The sequence below is a fragment of the Leuciscus leuciscus genome (assembly GCF_965113295.1).
Source record: "Leuciscus leuciscus genome assembly, chromosome: 1".
NCBI lineage: Eukaryota > Metazoa > Chordata > Actinopteri > Cypriniformes > Leuciscidae > Leuciscus > Leuciscus leuciscus.
The window spans coordinates 48,986,568-49,005,084 of NC_138725.1; the positions used below are offsets into that span (position 1 = coordinate 48,986,568).

The 18,517-nt window shown below is 35.8% G+C and overlaps 1 long non-coding RNA gene across 3 annotated transcripts; it reads right to left on the reverse strand.

The window, feature by feature from the left end:
• Positions 1-782: 782 nt before the first annotated feature.
• Positions 783-15,035, reverse strand: LOC309475234. 3 transcript variants are annotated; one of them, XR_014197557.1, is made up of 5 exons: positions 14,727-15,035; positions 5,743-6,003; positions 2,632-2,848; positions 2,040-2,354; positions 783-915 (listed from the first exon to the last, which is right to left on the reverse strand). It is a non-coding gene; the product is annotated as an uncharacterized lncRNA (long non-coding RNA). The 3 variants fall into 3 exon arrangements; XR_014197558.1 differs by having other exon boundaries at positions 5,715-6,003; XR_014197556.1 differs by lacking the exon at positions 5,743-6,003.
• Between the last annotated feature and the right edge of the window lie 3,482 nt (positions 15,036-18,517).

Genomic DNA, 18,517 nt, shown 5'->3' on the forward strand with positions numbered 1-18,517 from the left:
CAGTTCCAGTAGTGGGATTGAATGTGAGATTGAATAAGTGCACTCAATAATGTCCACAATGGTTTCGGACACCCAAATGGCTGTTCCCTCAAATAGTTCCCTATTTAAAGTTTTTTGGCTTTTAGTATGAATATGTTAGACTTACTGTTATCTATAAGCTAGTGTGCAAAAAAGTGACAAAATTCGCATTTAGAAAACCAAACCCAACGTTGAAAATGAAAATCAGGTTTATGTCAGAATCCAATGTCAGATTGACGTTGATCTCCAACATTGGACAGACGTTGTATTGTGGTTGAAAATGAAAATCGGGTTGACGTCAGAAACCAACATCAGTCGGGTTCTGACGTCAACCCTACTTTTATTTTCAATCAATATCCAACGTCAATCTGACGTCGGGTTCTGATGTCAATCAGATGCAGGGTTCTGACGTAAACCCGACTTTCATTTCCAACCAAAATGCAACCCCTGCAACCAAAATCATCCACTGACTGATGTTACTTTCTACTCAAGGACCTTGACAGAATTGTAGTGGAGTAAAAAGTACGATATTTGTCTTTCAAATGTAGTGAAGTTAAAGTAAAAAGTTTCCAGAAAAAATAATACTCAAGTAAAGTACAGATACTCAAAAAGTGTACTTAAGTACAGTACTCAAGTAAATGTACTTTGTTACTGTCCATCTCTGTCCCTAGGTGTGGGGATGAACCTTTTGAAACTCAACAGCATCGCTTGGCTTAAGAAGAACTTCATGTTAGTTAACTTGGTATGTCAGCGTTGTGATTTATCTCCAGCTATATGGAGGCATGGATTAGTTTTTGTCTTTTGTTACTGATAGTCCTGTTGATTTACACCGGAGCTCCGTGCCTCAGGCCTGACCTCCCAAAGCATCGTCTCGTTAATTCAGCCTGGTCTCCATCACTGTAATATATACGAGATGAGGATGTAAATAATTAGAGTATACATCGTAATCCCCTCTAAAAGGGTGAAATTGAGTGTGACGGTGTGTATATGTTTGGGTTCCCCCTCATGCTTACAGTGCATATCTCACCAACAGGATAGCATCAGCTCGACCTTTAATTTGACAAAAGGGTCCCAAAGCAGTGCTGTTTCGTCGATTAATAAATTTAATGGAAAGAATGTGTGTGTATGTATGTATGTATATATATATATATATATAATGAAAAACTTAAAAACTGAATTGATGCCTTGGGAGCTAAAAAAAAGAAACATTTAACAAATCTAAAACTAAAATGACAAGCACAAAACCAAATTACTAAAACTAAAAGCCAATTCAAAATATTAATACTATAATAGAATATAAATAATACTAAAATAACATTGTTTCAAAGTCTTAAGACCACATTGAAAATCAGAGATTTAAAATTTAGTTTAAACCTGGAAATAAACAGAAAAAAAATCATCATCATCATAGAATTTACATACATGATGTAAGTAAATGGGACTTATTTGATTATGCAATATTTAATTCAGTATTAAGATTGCTAGATCACTACTGAAGCAAATTAGTTACATTATTCACTTGACTCTTTGTACAGACAGTCAGATGTTCTTCCATTTAAGCTCAAGATACTCTGTTGGAGAACATGATCATCAGAGTTTTTCACAGACTTGTGGAGTTTAAAACTTGTGTCATTAAAGTTGGCATGAGATGGAAATTCACCCCATTTATTTTCTAAATGCATGTTATTGATCTTATTGTGAATGATTAGTAGAAGCATATTTGCATCTTTTTTTTATTTTTTTTATCAATTTCATAACTTGATCCCTGGCGACTTCTCTCTGGTAACATATGCCTCTATCTTACTGCAAGCTCACATTCAGCAGATCCAATTCCTAGCCATAAAAAAAAGTCACAATATGGAAGAAAAGATTTGATGTGACTTTAAAGCCAAAGAGGACAAACCAAATTGTGTTATTTTCACTGTTTTACTCAAATTTTTATGCTGGTAATATAATTTGCTGATAATCACCATTAGTCACCGACTTTTCAACCACGTTTTGGATCCATGTTTCATATTCACCTTGGAGAGAAGTGGGTTTTCAGTCGTTTCTCTGGCCTCATTTTACTCCCCGTGGCCTTTGTTCTCCTCATCCAGACGCCTCTCTGTTTGAAATGTTTTTGGAGAGACCTGGCCCTCTCCCTATATGACTCCTCCATCCACGAAAACCTCCAGAGCGCAGTAACACTGCACAATCTCCCGGTCATCCTTAAATCATCCCTGGAATGTAATCTTAACAGAGTATTAATGGTCTCTCTTTTAAGCAGGGCCAGGACGGCTTCGTTAATGCATGGTGGCCTGTAGAAATGCTCCTCTCGGGCCTGACGCGGATGAGTGCTGCACAAAAGACAGGAAACAGTCTAAATAAAAACTTCTGATATAGATTTTAAATGCGAACATTCATTGATGATTATGTATTGAGAAGATTTGTTTTCAGTGCTGGATGTCTAAACACATCCGCTTGTTTTTTCCCCCATTCTGATCATTTAATAACATCTATTTTGAGGGCTACACCTGTGAAACAGAGTATTTAGCATTTTTACAGCGTGTGCTGGTATTGATGATGTTATATGGCTGGTGTGCACATGCGTCCGTGTTTGTGTTACAGCAATACGTCTCTCTGCATCTGTGTGCTATTGTGTGTTTGTCAGCTGTTGTGTCAGGCCATGCCCAGTTCTCCTCTCTGATTGGAGAGCAGCAGAGCCTCTCAGCGTTCCCGTGAGTAATGCTGGGCCGCTGATCCAGGGTGTGTCGACCCGCTCGTGTCCCTGCAGCTTACTGACTGACAAACCCACTCCAGCTCTCAGCCCACTGCTCACCAAACTCTTCAGCTTCACACAAGCACATGGTTATGGTTATTCGCTACAATTCCGTCCTGTTTTCTATTTGAATACATTTTAAAATGTAATTTATTCCTGTGATGTTAAAGCTGAATTTTCAGCATCGTTACTCCAGTCTTCAGTGTCGCATGATATTTCAGAAATCAGTCTAATATGATGATTTGATGCAAGAAACATTTATTATTATTATCAGTGTTGAAAACTGTTGTGCTGCTTAGTATTTTTTTTTAATATATATATTTGATTTGTCAGGATTCTTTGATGAATAAAAAGTTTAAAAGAACAAATTTTATTTGATAGCTAAATCTTTTGTAACATTATTATTAGTCACTTTTGATCAATTTAATGCATCTTTGTTGAATAAAATATTAACTTCTTAAAAAAAATAATTAAAAAAACTTACTGACCCTGAAGTTTGAATGGTATTGTTTCCTTTATTCTTTAGGAAGAGATTCTCCCACAGTATCATTCTTAGGGTCATTGACTAATGCATGCATTTCTAGGCAATTTCTTATTCAAATATGTTTCTGTGGATTCAAATTGCATTGCTTAAAATTTTATCAGGATATTTTATCAGGATAGGATAAAACAAACCGTCATCTTGATTAAATTAAAAACAGGATGACGACAATCATTGAGCCAATTCTATTTGTAAAAAAGAAGACAGAATAACTATGCAGTTTCAAAGATGGGCTTTTATTGAAATTCATGAGATTGATTCCAATCCATTGTGAGTTAAATAGGAAGTTGATATCCTGACTTGGTGCTTCGGGTGGAAATAAGCAAGCATGTGACTAGTTGTCCCCGTGTAGGCGTAAGGGCTGGAGTAAAAAATAAATACCAGAAATACTTCTATTATTTTTAACATTACTAACACATAAGTGAGAGAGCAATAGAAGACATCGAGAACATTTCTGAGTAGAAATTAACATCTGGTATGTGCTTTTATATCATCCAGTACATGAATCCACAGGATGTGTGACCTTTAAAGTGCATTCTGTTTCTCAGTTTGTGTGAACAACTTGTATCTGGTCTGGATTATCTATCTAGTTCTCCTGTTTCTGACCTCAGCGCAGGTTCAGGAGGCCTGAGGGATGACATACACTAGAGATGAAGTGTGCAGAAGGACCTCGTTTCTGTATCCCATTAACATCACCTCGTAAAATGCTCCTACACGACATGAGCAAACTGACACCCATATGTTAGCTGGCTCAGCTTTCTGCAGGTATGGCATTTTTGGTTTTCATTTAGCCCTTGGCTCACACAGTGGTGATGGATTGTCAGAAAACGACGTGGTTGCGGGTGTAGGGCATAGCAGGAGAATCTACCCGACCCTCTATCGAGCCATTTGTGCATTTCTGTGTGTTGTTTTGCCCTGGCAGAAGTGGCCGCTCATCTGTGTCTTATATTAGTGTCAGGGAAACTCACACCTTAGCAGTGCGTCCATCACATATTTAGAAAATCACTCTGCTAAGGAACTCGAAATAGAAGTAAACTAACTGCATAACAGCTGATGTATTAATTAGGGTTAATTTCGCATCTATTACAAAACATACCCGGTCTTAAATTGCAAATTAACTAACTGCTAATTAAGGTCATCACAATTTTGGCATCTGACAGCACATTTCGACTTCGAATGCTGATGTTAACTTCCATTAGAGAGTCATGGGTTGAATTTCACAAGCAACAGGCTCAGGATATTGTGTGTGTGTGGGTTTCCTCCGTGGCCTCTGTCATAAACACTGACTTGTTAATCCTGTGGGTCAAATCGCTGGGCTGTCGGAGAGGGGTGAGAGATGCTGAGAATACCTTGGCTATATTAAGCCACCCTCTTCATCAAAAACATCCTCTGTCTCAATTAAAGGCAGAGGAAAAAAAGAAAAAAAAGAACATTCTGTCATCATATACTCACACATCCATGTCATTTCAAATATGAATTTCTGTGATACACAAAAGAAGATATTTTTTGAAAATGTTTATTCATTTATTAAAAGTCAATGGGGTCCAGAGTTGTTTTGGACCCCACTTATTTTCATTATTTGGAACAGGACATTTGTTTCAAATGTTGCTTTTTTTAAAATGTTCCACAGAAAAGGAAAGGTTTGGAATGACATGGAGTAAATAATGACATAACCTTAATTTTGGGGTGAACTAACCATTTAAAGCTACATGTGAGCTCCCAGTGTTATATATGTATATATATATATATATATATATATATATATATATATTGGGATTCCCAATGAGATGTTGCATCTCAAGGGGATATCCTTTCAATAAAATTCAAATATATATATTTGTGTTTGGACATTTAAATACCTTAAATTAAGAACATTCATTACTACATTAAAAATGTGTAAAGATTTATATTTCAAATAAATGTTCTTCTTTTGAACATTGTATTCAACAAAGAATCCTGATAAAAAAATATTTGTGAATATTTTCAGCACAACTGTTTTGAACATTGATAAAAAAATAATAAATGATTCTTGAGCATAAAATCATCATATTAAAATGATTTCTAAAGGATCAAAAATGTAGCTTTGATCACAAAAATAAATTGCGTTTTAAAATACATTTAAACAGTTAGGCTATTTTAAACTTAATTTTAATAATATTGCACAATATTGCTGTTTTTACTGTATTTTTGACTAAATAAATGCAGCCTTGGTGAGCAGAAGAGTTCTTTTTTAATAACAAAAAAATTGGTTAGTACAATAAGGTTTCATTTGTTAACATAATTTAACAAAGAACAATACTTCTAGCATCTTCTTAATGTTAATTTTTACATGAACTAATACACTTATGTTAACAGATACACCTTTTGATGTTAATAGTTAATGCACTGTGAACTAACCAGAACAGTTGTAATTTTATTAACTAACATTATCAAAGGCTGATAACTGCTGTTGTCCTTCCTCTGCACCTGTGCAGTAGATGTGCTGTGCGGTCTGGAGCTCTCATTTAGTCCATTTAGCATCATCAATTTCTACCAGTCTAGCTGGCCTGGCCCACAATGGGCTAAATTTGGGCACTGGTGCTCCTCTTTATCTCCCTGCAACAAAGATGTCAACTCCCCTGATGTACTCATTCAAAGAGCATTCAGCACAAGTGGGTCAAGCCAGTGGTTGATTCCCTCATCCAGCCTGCACAAGCAAAAGTGTGTTTTGTTTCTTACTAGGGTTATTTAAGGTTGAATACTGCCTGTAATTGGTTACAGTTTGCGACCACATATGCCAAAAATTAATCAACACTTTTACAGCTCTGGTGGCGCAAGAACCCAGCAAATATGTTGCTCCATTAATACTAATTTGTTAAAAAAATATTCACTTTTCCCCCCAAATGACATTATTTGTTCTTTTTTAAATGTTTATTATTGATGAAGTGTAGCATTGTCATTATTTTGTTTGTCAAGAGAATGTGAGGTCTTTGTTTATAAAGCTATTATCTTAATATTGATAGTATGCTATTTACTACATATGTGTAAATAAAACACATTTGTGACATGCTAATATACACAGTGATTGCAAAATGAATGCTTTTTGTGAACCAAAAAGGCTTTTAAAACAGTCCAGGTCATGACAAGTGTCACTATATGTCAACAGTCCATTAATCTGTGGCCTGTAGTTCACAAATGCATTCAAAACAAATGGACATTATTTCTAGCAGAAGTAAGAGCTCTTGCTGTACACACTGGAGAAGTGTGTGTGTGTGTGTGTGTGTTTTTGGTGAAAAATCCTGTTTACCAGTAGGCTAGACTCATTAAACATGATGTTGAGGAAGGGTAAACGGCCCCCTGTTATTTTGGAGCTGTCAGTTGTGTACACTAGAGCGCTGGGTGAACTACATGAAACAGTAATTCTCTGCCAAATGTGGAAGAGCATGGCTTGGGCAAGAAAACTCCATTTATACTTAGTTTAAGCATTGTAGACATGATGAACATGGTCCTTGTATTTTTAAAATCTCTTAAACATTTCGGCACTGATTCAAGCAGTGAAAAGGCACATTGTTTGGCATTTAGGACCAGCATCGTTCATTGCAATGAAAGAAACATATTTGCTAACTTTAAGAAACTGAGGGATCATGACGTTTTAACAAACATTTTTATAACTTTTTTTATATAAAAAAACTAGATGAGTAAAGTTCGTAAACAAGTTGCGAATAAGTTGGCTTGAGAAAGCTAGAACAGAAAGTTTGAAGTAGTTTTAACAGCTTTTTAAGGTTTTAAGTTTACAGGTTTTAAGTTCAAAATAGTTATCAATAAACTTATAAAACTAACAATAAAATCAAATCCAGAATAAACAATAAAATCAAATCCAAACCAAAACAGACACTTCTCAGCACAGCATTATTAGTCTCGTCGTACTGTAGAGTTTGACAATAAAACATCTGCCTCAGATTAAATAAATGTAACACACCTGTCTGTTAAGATTCGCTGATTCTGAAATAAATATTTATGCATGCGACTGTCTCAGCAAATACAAGAGATATCAGCAAGAAAAATGTATGTGTGCTGTGGTGCCATTTACAATCTATTGTGGGATGACATCAGAAAAACAGCTGAAATTGTGAAATTCCCAAGATAGGGATAATAATGAAAAAAAAAAATGTATGTAATTAATACAACTTACATTTACATTCAGGGCATTTAGCAGTGCCATTAAAAAGTGCTTTATCTTGACATATGACAATATTGTGGTCAAAAGATGACCAAGATACTTGACTTACAGGCACTTTCATAGATCTTTTTATCACAATTTCACAAGAAACTTCAGGCATAATGGATAGTTGAGAATGGTTGAGATAACAGAGACTTTCTGGATTTGCTTGCATGTATCTTCTGTCGGCTGTCCAATTGTAAATGTTTGTAAAAGCAGATGTTTTCAAGCCAACTTTTCACCTGGATTCATCAACTTAACCAATATAAGGTTACACTTTATTTTGATGGTCCACTTTAGACATTCTACCAGCTAACTTTGCAACTACATGTCAACTACTAGTCACTGGAGACTTTACGGTTAGGTGTAAGAGTTCGGGTTAGCTTAATAAGTTGACGTAGTTGCTAAGTTACTAATAATTAGTAAAAAGTCTGTTGGGAGACTATCAAAATAAAGTGTTAGCAGATATTAAACACAGTCTAATAATACTCTAATGAGAGTTAGTTAACATGCAGTTGCAAAATGACATATAGTTATAGAGAATGTCAGACCATAAATAGACAATAGAAAAATAAAGAATAAATTATTGATCTACATTTATGAAAATGTCAATAATTCCATGTAATGTAATTTAACTTATTGGTTACTTTACTTATGTCTGAAACATACGTCTTTTAAGAAAAGAAAGTTATTGGATCTCTCTTACAAAAGGAATTTTTATTCCTTGTCTGGGATATGAAAATGCTTTTGGCTGCCCAGATGGATTGGCAATAGACTGACTTTACCACACAGTTGGTTCTTCTTACTCTCTCCAGTGTGTTTATGACTGCTCATATTGCATATCATTCAGATTGTTACAGGCCCAAGTCTTGACCACATTAGGGATTCGAAAAAGTCCAGTTCAGGAAGTTGTTTTGTCCATTTTTGATCCTTTTAACCCACTGCTAAAAGGCTTGTACCCTGAGAAAAGCATGTCATGGAATTATAGGGTGGACAGAAAGTTTGATAAATACTGTTTTCAAACAAATTTGTGCCTTGTATAAATTCATAATTTTCCCTTTTATAAACAAGAGGTCCAATCTGTGCACAAATTCAACCGCACTCTGTCACATCACTTTCCGTCTTCCTAAACTGATTTGATTTGATTTTGACGCTTTAATGAAAGAGACCCTGTCATCTATATGTTCGATTGACCAGACGCTCTTCAGAAACTTTCTCTGCTTGGCCGATGGTTAATAATTTGCATGTGGAATTATAGGTATCATAGGGCATATTCATGCCAGATGACAGACTGTGTAAGTCCACATGAAGCATGTCATTCGAATAAAAGATGTTTTGTCTGGTTCTTTAAAAAGCTTATTTTTCATGCCTTGACAGACATGCTAGGAGGGAATACAGAGAAAATTGTTTGCCTTAAACTAAAAATAAATGTGGTGGTATAGAGCACACCACAAGGCTGAAGACCGCTGGCTGGATACGGCTGAATGTGTAATTTGTTTCGTGTTCACAATAGGACTTCAGTTGTTCATGCATCATATATATCTGTTTTTTGCACATCACTTCTTTTTCTGTGATATCTGTACTTCTGCTTTCTCTGTTTCTTACTCATATCTCACCAATGCCGTCTCTCTCTTTTTTCCACTTAAACAAACGCAGATTTCTTCACCTCTGCTCATCTTGTTTCTTATATTTGATAGGATCTTTCGTTTCTCCTGGCAGATCTTTCACTGTTCACAAAGTTTTGGCAGAGCTCTAACAGACCACAGGGCATGTTTGCGAATCATTTTAATCACGAGGTGTATGATTTATTCTGGCATTCCCTCTCCTTATTCCATCCAGCAGAGGCTTTAGAGTCTGTGTATCTTGGTTACGTTTGCTTTGCATTAACAATGCTATGTATATACACCCGCACACACTATATAAATATATATAGCCAACAATTTGACTACTACAGTATGTAAATGAAAACTTAAAAGAAGTACTTTGATTGTGGTTAGAGCTTTGGATCAGTTGGAACTGGATGGTTCCTAGTTCCTACAGGCCTGAGGCCTCTTCCTGCTGCGGAGAAGAAAACAACGCTGTGTGTGTGTAGCAGGCACCAGAAACAACACCACTTTAAACAACCGAGAGGCGGAATTGCTGTGTTCTGTTAAAACACTGGCTTCAGTTTCAGTCAGGATCATCAAGCACCTATTTTTGCAGTCCTGGCTCATTTGGTGCTCTATAGGCAAGATAAGACATGACCAAAGTACATATATATATGTATGTATTAAAAGTGATCCAAAAGTGATCTTGCTAGGGGGGTCCAGGGGCATGCCGAGTAAATTTTGATTTTCCCGACCTACACGAGCATTTTAAGGTGTTTGAATGCAAAAAATAAAATGAAAAAATTGGATTACAGTAGCTTTAAAAGCATGTCAGTGTAAATTATTTGCAGATTGTTTATGCTTATTGTTGACAAAATACAATCACATAGCCTATTCGAAACAGGAATGGCCTTAAATGAAAAATGTTTCAAGGATTATTTTGCAGATGTTACATTTCAATCGAACGCCAATGCAATCGTTCTGTGTCCAGAAGCATATATGAGCAATTAGTGTGAGCATTGAGCATCAAAGGTCAGTTTCCGCAACTTTTTTCTTTCCTAAATTAATCAATGTTTTTGGACTATGCTGACTATGAAGCGTCACGCTGGAATTTATTTCTGAAAATGGTATATATATGATATATCATCACCACACAAAATTATCACGAGAACTTAGCACAATTAACTAAATTAAACAAATGCAACAAAGCAGAATGTGAACGAACTGTGAAGCATTAATATATCTAAATGGTTTCCAGATAAACAAATTCCTCAGTGTGATTGTGAGTCAGTGTGGCTCAGGAGGTGTGTCTGTGCTGAGTCACCACATCTGTGTCACCTTTCATTTCTGTTCCCCACCCAGTCAGACCACTGCCTCTTCACTCCTCAACAACACACAGCTGCAGTTTTCACTCGTGGTTATTATACATGGATGTTTATAAGAAGTGAGAGTGATTCATACATGTGTGAACTCTGGGTTTTTGAGTGTATCATAAAATCACATGCATGTCATCGCTTTCCTGTGAGCTTAATCAATATTACATACTACAGTCACAGAAGTAGATCACAATGTGTGATACTCAAAGGAGATGTCTGTAATCAACATCAGCTTTCATAAGAAGTATCCATGACCTAAATGAGTGAGTGGATGACCTCCATTTCTCTCAAATTAAACAATGACGGAACTGAAATCCTGCTAGTTGGCCCAAAATCTTTTTCTTCTCTGACCTCTGATGATCAAGTGAGGCCTTCACATGCTGTAACCTGGGTGTGATGTTTGACTCATTACTCAAGCCCATTTCAAGCACTTCATCAAGTCTTCTCATCTGCACCTCCAAACCTTTATTTGTATTTCACTTATCTTTAAAGATGCCGAAATTGTAATCCATGCCTTTATAACCTCACACCTAGATTACTGTAACTCCCTGTACTGTAATTAAATTGTTTAAGCAGTTGATTTTTCCTGAACTCTGCAGCCCATAACACTCCCATTGTCCTCCAAAGGCAATAGGAACTTCAGGGTCATGGCACCAAAATTCTGGAATACCCCTCAATATCTCTCTAAAATATCAAAACTCAGTTGAAAATCTGAACTGTTATTCAAATGTGTGTAATCTTTGATTCCCTCTAGTGTTGTACCTGTTCTTGTTTTTATATTAGTTGTTTCTGTCTTTTTCTTTTGCTCACAGCGCTCGTAATGCTAGACACGACACAACAAAGACGTCAGTCTGCCTGCATTCAGTACATAACCAACCAAATTAAACAAATGGATTGCTATGAACTTATATTTACATTTTACATTTATGCATTTGGCAGACGCTTTTATCCAAAGCGACTTGCATTGCATTTCAAGGTACACATTTACATTCTTATCAGTTCTTGTTCTTATATTGTGCTATAATGATATGGAAAAAAAACTATACTGACTTTTAAAGCCACTTTTTTGTAAAGTCATTCAATTCTTTATTTGTCTTCTACAATAATGCAATGTCTTTGAATTATCTTCATTTGGGGGGGGGGGGGGGGGGGGGGGGGGGGGGGGGTTCTCAGCAAGTATTAGTATTGATTGAATAATGCAATTAATTTGCTTAACATTTTAAATCAATTGAGATCATAAATTATTTCAAAGAAAAGAGTTGAATGAGCAAAAAAATTCAGTCGTACTCTTTCTATACTTTTTTCTTCTGCTTACAAAGGCTGCATTTATTTGATCAAAAATACAGTAAAAACAGTAATATTGTCAAATATTATTACAATTTAACGTTTTCTTCCTACATATATTTTAAAATGTAATTTATTCCTGTGATGTCAAAGCTGAATTTTCAGCATCATTACTCCAGTCTTCAGTGTGACATTATCCCTCAGAAATCATTCTAATATGATGATTTGGTGCTTAAAAAAACGTTTATTATTATTATCAATGTTGAAAACGGTTGTGCTGCTCAATATATATATTTTTCAGTATTCTTTGATGAATAAAACGTTCAAAAGAACAGCATTAATTTAACATAGAAATATTTTGTAACATTATAAATGACGATCAATTTAAGTTGCCTGTTTAAATGATTAGTTTCTAAAATAAAAAAAACACTGACCCCAAACTTTTGATATGGTATAGAGTAGATAATATATTATACATAATGTATATTTCAGTGTGTACAATGTCTTAAATAATGCTATGGTCTTTAATGGCCATGCCTTTGGCTTATTTTTGCACAGGGACGTCCTGACCCAAATCATCTTCTGCTCTCAGCGAAGGGAAATGCTGTGATAATAGTGACGTGCAAATGAGACGTGTGGGACAGCAGGCGATCTCAAAGAGCAGCTCGAGATTCCACAGGCTTACACTCTTAAGAGCGCATGCATCCTCTCCGAGCTGACTAATTTATCTCTCTCAGCCGCTGTGCAGGCTATTACCTGCCCCTCACTAAAATGAGACCATACAGACCGTTCATTGAGTATGTCAGTGTGATTTCCATGTGACATTATAATAAGATAGAATGAAGCAGGGCTCAGGCTCAAGCTCAAGTTCAGTCCAGAGGAACTGGATAATTTAATAGAGAGTTTTGGGAGAATGAATGTGCTCAAACTGATATTGACAACACAACACAAACTCTAAAAAGTCATAACCTCAAGCCAGCGAACTACATTCTGTGTTTACAAGGCTTACATTTACATTTACATTTACATTTATTCATTTAGCTGACGCTTTTATACAAAGCGACTTACAATTGCTATATATGTCAGAGGTCGCACGCCTCTGGAGCAACTAGGGGTTAAGTGTCTTGCTCAGGGACACATTGGTGTCTCACAGTGGATTCGAACCCGGGTCTCTCACACCAAAGGCATATGTCTTATCCATTGCGCCACTACCACCCCACCCACCGCTTACATTGACTAGTGGGCTTGACAAAAAGCAGTCCGATTCAGAGCAGAATGAAGTCACGTCTTTGAAAAGAGCTTGATGGTTTGAAAGAGAAAACGGACATTGCATTGCATTAATGAAAGGAAAGGGTGTATTTACTGAACCGCTTATTAACATAAACCACATATAGTGTTTTGCATTAAGTGACACCACATCTTTTGTCAATCCTTTACAGTCTGTCGCAAAGACCTAAATTGCTAAATTAAGAGCCTGCATTTGAAACAGGAGGGTCTGAAAAGTATTTCACAAGAAGGCTTTCTTTTTCTCTATTCTCCTGTTATGTTAGAGCATGTATGTGCGTTTAAGCCCTGCTAGGTCATGTCTGTCCACGCAGGGACGCTGAAAATTGCAAGAGCAATAAGGATTTTTAGGGGCATTATGACTGGGTTAATAAAACACAGCTGCCCCTAAAAGTCCCTCATTTTTCTTGCTGCCTTTTGGGTCCTCTTCCTAGACTCACATTTCAACAGCACGGAGCCGGCTTTCAATCCGGCGGCTGGGTGTTGGTGAGAGCCCTTTCCCTCCCCTGGGGAAGCGCAGACATGGGGCTGCTGTATCGCGTCCCTGCTTCTGACGGCTGGAAGCGAGCAAGACCCTGTTTGTCAGCCGTCCAACAAGTGAAAAGTTTAAATTAAGAAGAGAGAGAGAGAGAGAGGGGAATTTTAACCTCCCTCCTCCCCTCAAGCGTGCATGCCAGGGGTTTATAAATTGCCCTTATAAAAAAGGGGTTTGCTTTGGGATTTAAGTGGGTAGCGGAGAGAGGTGAATGAGTTCAGTGCATTTTGGAGCGGGATTCTTTCCTATTCGGATTGGTATTTCTGTGTTTATACATGCACTACAAACATGCCCATTAGACAGCGTGAAGTCCCTTTCAATATTACACTCATGAGCCACGGAAATGTTTGTGAAGTTAAAGTCTACATACTAGGTTCTAATTCCAATTTGAGTGTCCTATAAGTGTGCTAGAGAAACAAATCACAGTACAATAGACAATAACAATGTGCTCGGTCCAAAATGAGCCACGATGCAATTTAAGCAAAGGCAACAGGAAGCTTTTGGCAAATAGATCCAAACAAACTTTCATAAATTTTGAACTTCCAACAGTGGGATATTAAATAGGGAATCCTTGACAGAACACCTTGAGCAAACTATTTAATACTGTAATTCTAGTTACGTACAATAATACTCAGAAGTATTATATTCTAAATAGTATTCTATTATAGACTGATTTTAAAACTTTCTTTCCCATTTGAATGTATCCCATCAACAGTAGGCCACATATTTTTTCATTATTATTCATGTGTGTATTATAATGTACCTGTTCGGACAGACATAAGTGAGGATGATTACATGAGCCAGAAACTGGGACTTTGTAGGCCAGTTGAGAGTAAATTTAACTACTCACCTTGCCCGCAAAGACCCAACCTCTAACACATTAATGTCTTTAACCCCAAATATACACAGTTTATTATTATACATTTATATATATATTTCATGATTAATAGCCTTAAAAATACACTATTTCACAAAATGATTTCTATTTCACCTAGCCTGTTTCATTCATTCACTGCTATAATTCATATTGACATAAACCGAAACATATCACAAAATCTTGACATTTCATCAAGGATGAAGCAGCACATATTGATGTGGGCTATTTTCTTATCAACAATTAACTAACGTTACAGCAGATTCATTTACCTCGGCTGGACTTCCACTGTTTGAGCGTTGTATCAACCCAGCCTGTTTTTGATTCATGTCCACGGTCATAATCGCACGTATTGACACTCAAACAGTTGTAGAAAAGTTTGTCGATGGTACGGTCCAGTTCTGGATCTGATTGCTGCCAAAGATATGGAATAAAGATGCATTCTTCACTAAAGCCAACATAAAAGTTTCTTCTCAGAAGATATGCGTGTTTTTTCTGTCGGATGCGCCAAAATTGTATGAATATCCTTATTAGTTCCCTCCTCGGTAGCGTAGTCATGACTGTCACCGCCGCCTTAAATGGTTTACCTGTATTCTGCAGAGCCGCGTGCCATGTGCGACAGACAGCAGCGAGCGGAGATCCCGTGCCGTTCTCAGGCCCTCCCCAAAATGCAATTCTAGGTAGCACGTGCATTAATGAATGTCACACTCACCTATTGTTGGTAATCTTGATGGTATGTCTTAAATGCGTAATGTGTGCGTTGGTGTCGGAAGACATCCTATTAATTAATTTAAAATGGCAAACATATGCAACGAGTCCCACAGAGAAACAGCAGTCATGTTGTTTGGGTCGAACCTTTACAGTTTTATAATTTTGAGCTGTAGAATATTCACTATATTAGCTGCGTAGCCTACCCGTTGTGTAGATATGTTTTAATTTGGAGCGCTAGCGTCATCTTGTGGATACATGCATAACACTACATAACCGACCGTTAGGCTAGATCAGACACCAGTTTACATTCTTCTGTTAAACTTTCCCAATGCATTAACACAATAATAAAATCACACAATCATGAATATTTTTCTTCAAAGACATTCCTTGCATTAGAATCAATATTTTGTTTATTATAAATGTTTGTACTTTTAAATTGAGGAGTTTTTGCACATTATTCCTTGTGTTCAGTCCCACGTTTCTAAATTACACAGAGAGCGTCTGTAGACTGTTCAGGCCATCATAACCATAAACTCTGCTTGACAGAAACAGTTTTATCTTAAGGGTTTGCCTGAATTTGGCTCTATTCATGTTAGTCTTGATGCCAACAAGCTTTCTGTTTTCTCCTGCTGAACTGAAACCTTCTGTGGTGTAATAATCTTAAAGGAAAATGAGACTATTTGTATGTGGTTTCGTCACAGCGCATTTATGCAAAAGCAAGTTAGTTCCATTGATCGAGGCACGGACGGGGTTCGAACCCGCGATCTTCGGTTTACGAGACCGACGCCTTACCACTTGGCCACCGCGCCTATTGGCCGCCAGGGCGCAAATAACTTGATTTGGTCTAGGTTCGACCGAACGAAGACTACGAATAAACACTTGTTCTTTCTTATTTTTACCCCCGATAATTCTTTCTCCCATGTGAATTCACGCCTCTTCTTTGTACATATTATAGAAGCGATCTAACGACCCAGGTTATTTTATTCCCTCTGCTGACACATCCGGTGGTAGACATTAGATTATTAGAGGTGTCCCGGATGTGAATCAATTCAAACCAAGAACAATTTTTTTGACCTCATCACACAATAAATGTTAGCACGTGTTATTGGTAATTTAATTTTAAATATGGATCCAGCAAGCAATAATATTTCCCATGATTTTTGTATCTTGTAGCTACATATTTAGTTGATCGGATCCTATAGTCAAATAAAAATTCGACGAGGCACTAATTATATACTAGCAAATTATACTTTTTTGAGCTTTACATAAATACACAATACGGCCTGAAACATATAATCATTTTTATTTTTCCCTTTTCATCAAATGGAAACAGCTTAACCTTTAGCGTGCTTAACCTATGTCAATTTAGGAGGTTAAACTAAGTATTATGATTTTTATTTATTAGTTCTCCATTTTTTCCCAACATTTGGAACATGTATAAATGTAATTTAAGTATAAAATCTTGAAAAATGTGCATTTCACTACTCCCATAGTGTATGATTGCAGAAAAATATGTATGTTTTTATTGAACTTTGATGAAGCAACAGATTTTGTGTGAAAATAAATTATAAAAGTGGTTTGTTTGTTTAAAAATCTAATAAATGAGGAGGCAAGTGGGCCTGTTACCCCACACACGGGGTAAAACCAGCATGGGGCAAAAGGCACAAAGTATTTTATATTTATATTGATTTTTCTAATTATGTCTAAGTTAATACTTGTTCTAAACAATCACTTTAACAAAATTTGCACTATTTTCTGTTTATTTTGATAAATAAAATAATTAATATTTGTTCAATAAATATATTTTCATAAAAATAAAGATTCTGAAAGCATTGAATGATCACACAATAATTTGATATAGCTTTACAGTAACAATTATATGATATTTTATTATATGATATGATTAATATTTTATACCATCCTTTTACATATTCTTGTTGTTGAAAAACTGTTGCTTTAATTACCTTGAACAAAACTGAAAATCAATAATTAATTATTGAATTATATTCAATAATTTTAGCGATTCTCATTTGCTACTTAAATATTTAAGAAAAACCCCTATTTATTTTTATTGAGTGTTCATCGGAGTTGTCCAAGACCCAAGGACTTTTGTCGCCCTTGAACCACAAAAAATTGACTGGATTTGCGGAGTTTTGTTTAAAAAAGTAACAAATCCTATTTTCAGGATTCGCTTATTCTTAGGAATAAATAGAATGCGAGGAATGCTTCAGTACACAGAAAAAACTAAAAATGCTCAAAATTCAAACTAAAAATGCTAAAACTTTACCAAATAAAATATATTTTATACTGTCTCCATGTGTATCTGAATGCATACTGAAGAGACATGACTTTAGGACCCAGTGAGTCATGAAGAGTCATGAAAAATCATGTTATATATATTCTTTTTTTCACAAGAGGTCAGCAAAGACACACAATGTAAGATATTTTGAGCTGAATTAAAAGGGTTATGCATGAAATTGTGTTGTTTTGAATTTAAGTTGAAAGAATGTAAAGACTGTGCTTGAAGTCTTATTTATTCATTATTTATTGATAAAATCTAGTAATAAAAAAAAAAAAAAAATGTAAGTATTATTTTAGGGCTTCGGGTCATTTTGCAAAAGTGGAAAAGGATTTTTTTTACAAAGTGCGAGGGAAGGATTGCTGAGCTGAATTTATGTACCATCTGTGGTTTAGAGAAAAATAAAATCAAAGGCGCCTTTTACCCTGGTGTGCCTTAAGCCCCATTGTTTGTAATCAATACATGAACTCTAGTGTTGTAGCTTGGTTCCCCAAAAAAGTTGGTATTTTCTTGGCTTTCATAAGTGTTGTTACTGCCATATCAAGTGATGAGAGTCTCTAGTGAAATATCCATCCAAAAAACTTTTCATGGGGAATAAAATAAAATGGTGAATGCCATTATATTATGTAAAATATGTATTTAAAAAAATGAATAATATTTTTCACAGCTGCTCATTATTGCTTATTATTTGTGTCTGTGGACATTTGATCACATCTCAAAAGTAGATAGCCTATATAAGTATGTACACACAACTGATTAAAAGTTTGATCAGATTTTTTTTTTATTATGAGCTGGAAAAGTCATGAACTTTCATAAAGCAATGAGTAGTAATTGTTCCACTAATAACGAGAGGCCCTAAAAAAAGAACTGTTCTGTTAGTTTAAATTGATATAGTTACTATCAAACAACACAAACAAAACGGCTTTTAACATTTTCAAAAACAACTTAAATAATATGTCTACAGATAAATATTTAATACAACTAGAGGCCCGAATTCACACTGAACTTTTTTTTATCCACATTATCTTCTTTGAAAAACGAATTTCCCGCGAA